Raw genomic sequence first — 10681 nt, forward strand, 5'->3', positions numbered from 1 at the left:
TATTGCAGCCATATTGTGACGAGAGCATTCTTAAAAATGGAATCTGTGCATATGATAAAAACCAGAGGAAGAAGGACAGTAAAACAACTAGAATATCACAATTAGAAATAAAACTAGCGTGAAAAGTTAAAACTAATATCCCTATTCAGACAACACAATATAAAAACAGGCTATATAGATCACCAACAACTGAAAGTAGATCACCATACTAGGGGCCATGGGGACTTACAGTACTTCTGCTACCTGCATGGTCCCTAGCTGGATTTACACCATCCTCTCTGCTGCTGGTGACTGTATGCAAGATTAGCCACAAATTAAAATGACAGAAATACTACGACTAAAAAAAACAGGAAGATCAAATTTGACTTCAAATGTTTTGTGACTTACGTACCCTCTCAGGAGGACAATAATTTTACAGTGCTTTAACCCCCCTCGAGGATACAGCCACTAACACTCTAAGTTCCTAATTCGAAATTCCAAGCATGAAATATTTATATATTTACAATTCATGTAGCAAATCTAATTCTTTTAAAAATTCAATAATTAAATGAGAACTAACATTATTAAAAAGATCCTTCAAAGTTTTTGAATTAAAATATTTATCCCTTGTGATGGAATATTAAACACAGTCAAGCAGGACATGATTGACTGTGATTCTTTCATCACAAGGGATACAAAACGGAGGATCTTCACCTTTTAATAGATACTCGTGAGTATACCTCGTATGGCCAATGCGACATCGTCGCATAATGACCTCCTCAAATCTGGACTGACAACCCAAGTAAGTATAACCGATATAAGGTTTTATTTCATGTAATTTATTTATACCTACCTGGGTGTCCCACTTCTTCTGCATCAGATCACGGATATAAGATCTTATTGTAGCTTTATAATCAGAGTATGGAATAAGAAGTGGTGTCACAGATTTGTTGAGTGCTGCCTTAGCAGCAAGATCGACCATTGTGTTACCAGAAATGCCTACGTGACTAGGTAACCAACAAAGGACTATGTCGCACTGGCCAGTAGCAAGATTATTGTACAATTCAATAATTTCTATTAAAAGTGGATGTTTACAAGAAATGTTTGTAATAGCCTGAAGGCAAGAAAGAGAGTCGGAATATATATATATATATTATATGAGAAGAAAAACCGCTGGAACTTTTTAACATTCTTGGACTTTTCTGTGTTCGTGTACCATGCCGGACCAGCGACACACACGCTCAAACTCAACAATGGTGGAGGTCGTACAAGCTTCGGAAAAAAGGTTGGCTGAGTTGATTAAGGATACTAATTCAGAACTGCGAGCTTCAATAGACTCTATAAAAACAGAATTAACAGAAATGAAAGGCCAAATAGCCGCAACTGACCACGAGGTGTCATTGCACACTGACGAAATCAGGGACATCCGTGGTGAACTCACAAAAGTTAAGCAAGCTTATGAGACTTTGGAAAAACAAGTTATACTCAAAGACATTCATGACAGGAGAAGTAATCTCCTATTTTACGGAATTCCAGAGGAACCAGAAGAAAATGCCGAGCGGGTATTGAGAAACTTTTTTGTGCGTTGTTTAAACTTTAGCGAACAACGAGTTAGTGACATTTACTTCAAAGTTGCACACCGCCTGCCAAAGTTAGAGTACCAAAGGGAACATCGCCCTTCCGCTCCTCGCTGTATAATAGCCACCTTTCTCCAAATAAGTGACAGAGAAGCAGTTTATGAGGCCAGGAAGCAGCTGAAAGGGACAGGATACAGTGTCCAAACAGACTTACCGGGTGCGATGAAAAAGAGGAGAGCCATCCTTGGACGTCAGGCAAACAACATCCGTGAAACGACCAAACTCTGGACTAGGGTCCGAGTCGTAGGAACAGAGGTGGTATTGGAGACCAGAGATCCATCAATCCCATCGTCCGTGTGGAAGATATACCAATAGATATTCGTCGTCCCTGATACCTGGGCCGTCATGCTTTGTGTTTACAAACACAACAAACGATATGGACAAATGATACCCTCCTACAACATACTTCGGTGGTGCACAACAACCGGTAATTTCGGCTGTTCCTTTCGAATTCCTCTATACAAACACAAACAATGTGGAAAAAGGATCTCCAAAAACAACTCTTTAATTATCACGTTATATTTTGAGTTATGATACATTATACAATACCTGCGATTTGCCTGTGCTTTTTATTACATTTATATAATAAGTTGCACGGTTATCGTGTTCGACCTCACGTGCTTTTCACACGCGCTGAGCGGCAATATGTCTCTCTAGCTTGGGACACGTGGGGCGATTACTTGGCTCTGAATGTTTAGTGTCTCCTCTGTCTGATTTTATGATTGTATGGAACATATATTGGAGCACACGTAGTGAGTGAGTGAGTGAGTGAGTTAACATTTAACGTCACATCGACAATATTGCAGCCATATCGTGACGAGAACATACGTGTCAAAAAGAATATATATGAATATTATGAACACCCTGTCGACAGACAGTAAAACCACTAGACTATCACAGTTAGTATTAAAACTAGCGTGGAAACTTAAAAAATGATAGTATCATTATTTGGACAGTACACTATAAAAACAGACCATAGATCGCCAACAACAGAGGGTAGATCACCATACCAGGGACCATGGGGACTTACAGTACCTCTGCTACCTGCATGGTCCCTGGCTGGATTTACATCATCCCCTCAGCTGTTGGCGACTGTATGCAAGATTAGCCACAAATTAAAATGACACATATTCTACGATTAAATAAGTGGAAGATCAAATCTGACTTAAACCGTTTTGGGACTTACGTACCCTCTCAGGAGGACAATAATTTACGGTACTTCAACCCCCCTCGAGGATACAGCCACTAACAATCTTAGTTGCTAATTCAACTTCCAATCATAAAATATAAAGTCATGTAACAAGTCTAATTCTTTTCAAAACGCAATGATTAAATGAGCACTGACATTACTAAAAAGATCATTCATAGTTCTTGATTTAAAATACTGATCCCTTGTGATGGAATATTCCACACAGTCAAGCAGGACATGCTTGACTGTGATTCTTTCATCACAAGGGATACAAAACGGAGGATCTTCACCTTTAAACAAATACTCATGTGTATATCGTGTGTGGCCAATACGACATCGTCGCATGATGACCTCTTCAAATCTGGACTGACAACCCAAGTGAGTGTAACCAATGTAAGGTTTTATTTCATGTAGTTTGTTGATACCTACTTGAGTGTCCCACTTCTTCTGCATCAGATCACGGATGTAAGACCTAATGTTAGCTTTATAATCAGTGTAGGGATCATAAAATATAAAGTCATGTAACAAGTCTAATTCTTTTTAAAACGCAATGATTAAATGAGCACTGACATTACTAAAAAGATCATTCATAGTTCTTGATTTAAAATACTGATCCCTTGTGATGGAATATTCCACACAGTCAAGCAGGACATGCTTGACTGTGATTCTTTCATCACAAGGGATACAAAACGGAGGATCTTCACCTTTAAACAAATACTCATGTGTATATCGTGTGTGGCCAATACGACATCGTCGCATGATGACCTCTTCAAATCTGGACTGACAACCCAAGTGAGTGTAACCAATGTAAGGTTTTATTTCATGTAGTTTGTTGATACCTACTTGAGTGTCCCACTTCTTCTGCATCAGATCACGGATGTAAGACCTAATGTTAGCTTTATAATCAGTGTAGGGAATAAGAAGTGGTGTCACAGATTGTTTGAGTGCTGCCTTAGCAGCAAGGTCAGCCAGTGTATTCCCAGAAATGCCTACGTGGCTGGGTAACCAACAAAATACGATGTCGTATTGGCCAGTAGCAAGATCATTATGCAATTCAATAATTTCTATTAAAAGTGGATGTTTGCAAGAAATATTTTTAATAGCCTGACGGCAAGAAAGAGAGTCGGAATAGATTATATATTGTTTACGTTTCGGGTGTCTTTGAATATATTTAAGAGCCGTTAGTATGGCGTTTGCTTCAGCTGTGAAAATAGAACTGTTGTCTGGCAATCTAGAAGATATTGTTCGGGATCCAATGAGAGTGGCACAAGCTACTGCGCCACCATCCTTGGACCCATCTGTAAATAAGGGTTTGTAATTGCTATATTTAGTTTTTAAATTGATTATATTCTTGTTTATACAGTAATTCATTAGTTTCTGATTTTTTAAATGAAGTTAATGTTAGGTCGACTTGAGGCCTGACCAACTGCCAGGGAGGAGAAGAAAGAAGACGAGAGGGAGCTATGTTTTTCAGCTCAATGCCGGCCGAAGAAAGAAAGGGTTTAATTCTGTGCCCTAGAGGTGGAACCAGAGAAGACTTCTTGTCATACAAATCCCCATAAAGTGGATTGAACACACAGTTCTATGCAGGGTTAGATTCATTAGAGTATAATTTAGTAATGTATTGTAAGGATAATTTTATACGACGTTGTGTAAGAGATGGTTCATCAGCCTCAACGTTGAGACTGTCAATAGGTGAAGTGCTGAAGGACCCAAGACAAAGTCTTAGACCTTGGTGATGAACAGAATCTAATAGTTTCAGGTTGCTTTTGCAGGCTCCACGATATACAATAAAACCATAATCAAGTTTGGATCGCACCAATGATCTGTATAAATGAAGGAGGGTAGTTTGATCCCCTCCCCACTTAGAATTGGAAACAACCTTCAGCAAATCTAGTGCCTTCAGGCATTTAACTTTAAGAGATTTAATGTGTGGTAAGAAGGTTAAATGAGAATCGAAAATTACACCCAAGAATGTAGCCTCCTTTACAACTTTGATTGGAGTGCCATTTAAAGATAGTTCTGGGTCTTTATGCGGTTTATATTTTCTACAAAAGTGTATACAATTAGTTTTTGTTTGAGAAAATTTAAAGCCGTTTTCAAGGCACCATTTATTTATTTTATTTAAACACAACTGTAATTGTCGTTCAATGACGCACATATTTTTACCACGACATGAAATATTAAAATCATCCACAATAAGTGATCCATCGATTGAATCAGTTAAAACCTTTGAGAGACTGTTGATCTTAATACTAAACAGAGTGACCGACAAAATACTGCCTTGCGGGACACCCTGATCCTGAGTATAATGGTCAGACAGGGTTGAACCCACCCTGACTTGAAATTGCCTGTCATTTAAAAAGTTGGATATAAATTGAGGCAGGCGGCCTCGTAATCCAAAGTCATGTAAATCTTTTAAAATCCCATGTTTCCATGTCGTGTCGTATGCTTTTTCTAGATCGAAAAAGATTGACACAGCGTGTTGTTTATTAATTATGGCATTCTAAACGCACTAAATGATCGATGGTACTTCTATTTTTACGGAAACCACATTGTATATCTGTTATTAGGTTATTAGTCTCCAAGTACCAAACAAGTCGATTATTTATCATGGATCAGTATGATCACGTCCAGGTTTAGGGATGGGCACAATTATGGCATCTCGCCACGAGGGAGGAAATTTTGCGGTTGTCCAAATGTCATTAAATATATGTAAAAGTGCCTCTAAACAGGATTCTGGCAAGTGCTTCAGAAGTTGATAATGAATACCATCAGCTCCGGAAGCAGTATCGTGAGCTTGGTCAAGGGCAGTTCATGTATTGAAAAGGTTTCATTGTAGTCTTCCCCATTCTCTGAAGTAAAATTAATATATTGCTTTTCCTGCTGTTTTTGATATTTTTGGAATTCAGGTACATAATTTGACGAGGAAGAATGTTTCGCCAAAGTCTCACCAAGTTTATTCGCAATATCTGATTTATTAGTCAATAACTGATTCCCATCTTTAAGATGGTGAATACTAGGTTTAGAGCCCTTACCTTCTATTTTCTGGACCATGCTCCATACCTTTGAAATTGGCGTACGTGAATTTATTTTTGAAACGTAATTTTGCCATGACTGGCGTTTATTTTGTTTAAAAGTACGCCTTGCTTTAGCATTTAAAATTTTAAATTTGTTTAAATTATGGACCATAGGATGGCGACGGAAATACTGTTCAGCTTTCTTCCGGGCCTTCCTAGCTTGTTTGCAGTCAGCAGTAAACCATGGTTTACGTATGTGTGGATTTGAAGAGGACTTCGGGATACATTCATCAGCTATTTGAAGAAGTTCTTTAGAGAAGATTTTTATCGGATCAGAAACATCAACAAAAGCATCAGGTGTTAGTTTTGCAGAGCAGCGAATTTCATACAAATCCCAGTCAACTTTAGCAAAATTCCATCGTGATGATGGAGGGACATCAGAAGGTGTCACAGATTTTAGAATGGTAGGAAAATGATCACTTCCACAGAGGTCATCGTGGACTGACCATTCGAATTCTGTAAGCAAATTAGAATCAACTAGTGATAAGTCAAGGCACGAATACGTGCCAGTGGCAGGATGTAAATACGTGTGAGAACCATCATTAAAAATGCACAAATCATTATTCAAGGAAAACTCTTCAAGTACTTTGCCCTTGGTATTTGTATCATGAGAACCCCAAATTGGGTTATGACCATTTAAATCACCCATGATAACACATGGCTTAGGGAGCTGGTCATATAGAGCCTGGAGTTCAGACTGTTGAAGTGAATAGGAGGGTGGTATATATACTGAACATCATTGAAAACGCACCACCTGTAAATTTTGAAATAAGGCAATAGAATCTTTTGGAAATGGAAAATTAATGGTGGGAATTTTGATAATAACACACTAGATCGTAAATAACGCTCTACAGTAAAAAACGGATCGTTCGAACACATCATCGAACACATCACATGAAAACAACAAAATTCATGCACATCACACACGAAGGGCACAAATTGCATGCAGAAAGCATGCTGTTCAGGGGTATAAATGACCTTCGGCACAAAACCGTTCTCATTTTCGCAGTACTTTCGTAAGTAAAGTTTTTTCGCCATGCCAAGATTCTCACCAGAGGAACGAGAACAGGCCTTGGGTATGTTGCAGGTCGGCGCTTCAAGCAGAAACATTGCACGACGATTTGGGTGTCATCATTCGACCATTCTGAGGCTTGCTAACAGATACCAACAAACAGGAACCAGCAGGGACCGGCAACGCCCAGGTCAGGCACGTGTTACCACCCCTCGTCAAGATCGAGACATTGTACGGCGCCATATTCGGGATCGAACCTTGCCCGCTGCCAGAACCGCCAACGCTGTCCAGGGTCGACGTGGTTTGATCAGCGCTTCCACCGTCCGACGCCGTCTCCGTGCGGCAGGGTTACGTTGTCGACGCCCTTACGTTGGACCCATCCTGACTGACAGGCATCGCCGTGAACGCCGACAATGGGCTGAACAGCATCGTGTGTGGTTGTTACGACGTTGGCATGGTGTGGTGTTCTCCGACGAGTCGCGTTTTCACTTGCGAAATGCTGACGGGCGTCTACGGGTATGGCGTCGACGGGGTGAACGTTATCATCAGGATTGTGTTGTGCAAACCGATCGGTGGGGTGGAGGCAGCATTATGGTGTGGGGAGGGATAAGTTATCACCACAGAACCGCTCTGATTGTTTGTCGTGGCAGAGTGAATGCCGTTTACTACCGTGACAACATTCTTCAGAACAACGTCGTTCCCTTCTTTCACCAGCATCAAGATCTGCACACATTTCAACATGACAATGCACGAGCCCACAATGCACGTGTTTCGATACACTATCTGGCTAACAACAACATTCCTCTACTTCATTGGCCTGCATTGTCACCAGATTTGTCACCCATCGAACACTTGTGGGATTACATCGGCCAACGCCTCGCACGTCGTCCGCAGATCAACAACCTTGGGGAACTCGACAATGCCTTGCAGCAAGAGTGGAATGCAGTGCCTCAGGACTTTATTCAGAGACTTATCCGTTCAATGAGGAGACGTTGCACAGCTTGTGTTGCTGCTAACGGGGGTCATACACGCTACTGACTTTCCATTTTGACCCCATCTTTATTTCATTGTCAGCTGCATTAAATCTTCACTGTTTTGCTTGATTGTTTTTTGCTTCTTTTCTTTATCAAACATTGGTCTACACAAATATGTAAAATTTACATAGATTGCTCACTTCTGCTCTTAGAAATCCACAATTTTAGGGGTGGTGCGTTTTCAATGATGTTCAGTATACAAAGAACAAAGAGTAAACACTATGTTTAATGTAACTCGGACTGCAACAGCTTGAAGGGGCGTAGCTAGAGGAACAGGACTGTGAATCACACCCTGTCGCACTAGTACTGACGATCCACCAGTAGCTTTAACTCCCGCGGGAGAATAGTGATGATATGAATTGTAAAGCCGTAAATCAAATTTGTCTGTTGTCTTAAGGAAAGTTTCTTGTAAACAAATTACCGATGGTTTGTAATCTTGAATTAATAACTGCAGATCATTGAAATTATTCTGAAGTCCCCTACAATTCCACTGTATAATGTGACTTGCACTCATGGTGGGTTAATGGGTGAACGAGAACGTGAAGGAAGAACATTCCTTTTGGTTTGAAACGGAGTAGTAACCTCCATTTCCAGCGGTTCAAAAGAATTTTGAACCTCTACAGGTGGTTGCGAAGAAGGTGGCGCCTCCAAGTGTTGAAGCACCTTCGTCTTTTTTTTCTTGTGTTTTTTTTCTTTCCTTGTTTGACGAAGAACATTGTTCTCAGTGTCAGAAAGTTATGGAGATTCTGGCTCTGTGATCTTCAATGGTGGGCTTTCGGTTTGAGAGGCCGAAGTATTTGTCATTTGACTTGATAGGATACTTTCACTTACAGATATTTGTTTATCATGAATCCATGAAATTTCAGTCTGGCACGATGTAGTCACTGTAGTAACTTTTTTCATAGGGGCAGGAGAAGATGCTACAGCTGAAAAGGATAATGTACTTGGAACCGAAAACGGATCTGGCACCAACTTTTTGGCTTCAAAATAAGAAAGATTGTTTGTGCATTTAACTTTCATAATTTGTGACTGATAAACGAAGACGGGACAGGACCTGGACGAGGCCAAATGCTCACCATCACAGTTTGCACACTTTATTGCATTGTTGCAATCAGAATTGGCATGAGTACCACCGCAGCGAGAACATATCTGAGTGCGAGTACAAGTTCTGGCACCATGACCAAATTTTTGGCAATGGTAACACCGGAGAGGATTTGGAACATAAACATCAACTCTGATGTTGAAGTATCCGGCTTTTATTGATTTTGGTATAGTTGGCAGGGCAAACGTGAAAAGATAAGTGTTGGCCTATATCAGGGGGCAAGAGACGTAGGGTGCCGTCACTTAACGGCCGCCTGGGCGCTGACCATGCACGGCCCATTCCTATGTTGCACATCGACGTAAAGCTGGTTTCCAGGGCTATCTGGCGGTGTCATCAGAAATGACCTGTCGTCGACAGGTTCGACGTCGGGACGCTTTCAAGTCCGATGTAACTCGATTTTTGGCAGCTTTTCACGCTGCGGGTACTTGTCATGTTTCGTACATCGACCCCAGGGTTTTGATTTGACTCTGGATCGGAAGCCCTGTGTCTTGGCTTTCACGTCATGTGCGACACATGCGGGTGCAGTCATGTTTTCCCACCCTTAAAGCCACCCAAAGCTAAGCCCCGTGCGCGTAACGGGGGCCAAAACAGCTCAGATTTGATATCACCAGGGTTTGATCTATGCATCCTGCGTTCACTAATTGTCCCATCCCGGGAGAAAGAGACATACTGCACACATATCATGCATGAAAATTCGGCCACGTGCATGAAGCACCTGGGGTTATCACGGGGTCGACATGGGGTGCCTGGTTGGGCGTCCACGCCCATTTTCCCATCTGTTATAGACCTGTAATTTTACCAAGACAAAAGCCTTACTCGGAGAGCATCTTTTAAACGTCACTCGAACGTTGAATATTCACATCCTATTGACAGGTTTCACATCGACGTGAAGCTGGTCCCCAGGGCTATCTGGTGGTAACATCAGAAGTGACAAATCTTTACCGGGTTCGACGCCGGGGCGCTTTTAAGCCCGATTTATCCCGATTTATGGCAGTTTTTTCACGCTGTTTCGTACATCGACCCCAGGGTTTTGTTTTCGACATGGGTCGGAAGCCCTGTGTCTTGACTTTCGCGTCATGTGCGACACGTGTGGCTGCCGTTATGTTTTCCCACCCTTAAAGCCACCCAAAGCCAAAGCCTGTGCGTGCGGCGGGATGCAAAACAGCTTATTTGATATCACGCGAGTGAGTGAGTGAGTGAGTGATTAAACATACCTACACATACACTTACGAATTGAAAGCCAGAACTGCCCATTAGCTTTTGGTGTCAGGTGTACGCCATCCTTGGCTAGCAGCGCAGGTCCCATCCTCATGTGCTGGCTGTGTTCCCAAAGGGTGGCATCCAGACGGCGTCGCAACATCTTCTTCAAGCGCCGGTTCGCCTCCTCCACCTTCCGCTTGTAGGCAGAGACCGTCATGTTCCTTGGTTTTACCCTCGGAAACAGACTCCCTATCACCGCCCTGGAGCCTGGCCGTTTCCACCGAAGGTAGTCCAGAAGATCCAGCAGGTCTTCGACCAGGTCCCGAGGATCAGTAGAGGCCGACACGTCGTTCTCTCCCACTTGAAAGAACACAATGCCCTGAAAAGCTGCATCAAGGGCATCCACCTCAGTTTTCATCCGAGCGACGGTCGCCCCTCCGATCCCACG

The sequence above is a fragment of the Haliotis asinina genome, chromosome 3 (genome assembly GCF_037392515.1).
Source record: "Haliotis asinina isolate JCU_RB_2024 chromosome 3, JCU_Hal_asi_v2, whole genome shotgun sequence".
Classification (NCBI taxonomy): domain Eukaryota; kingdom Metazoa; phylum Mollusca; class Gastropoda; order Lepetellida; family Haliotidae; genus Haliotis; species Haliotis asinina.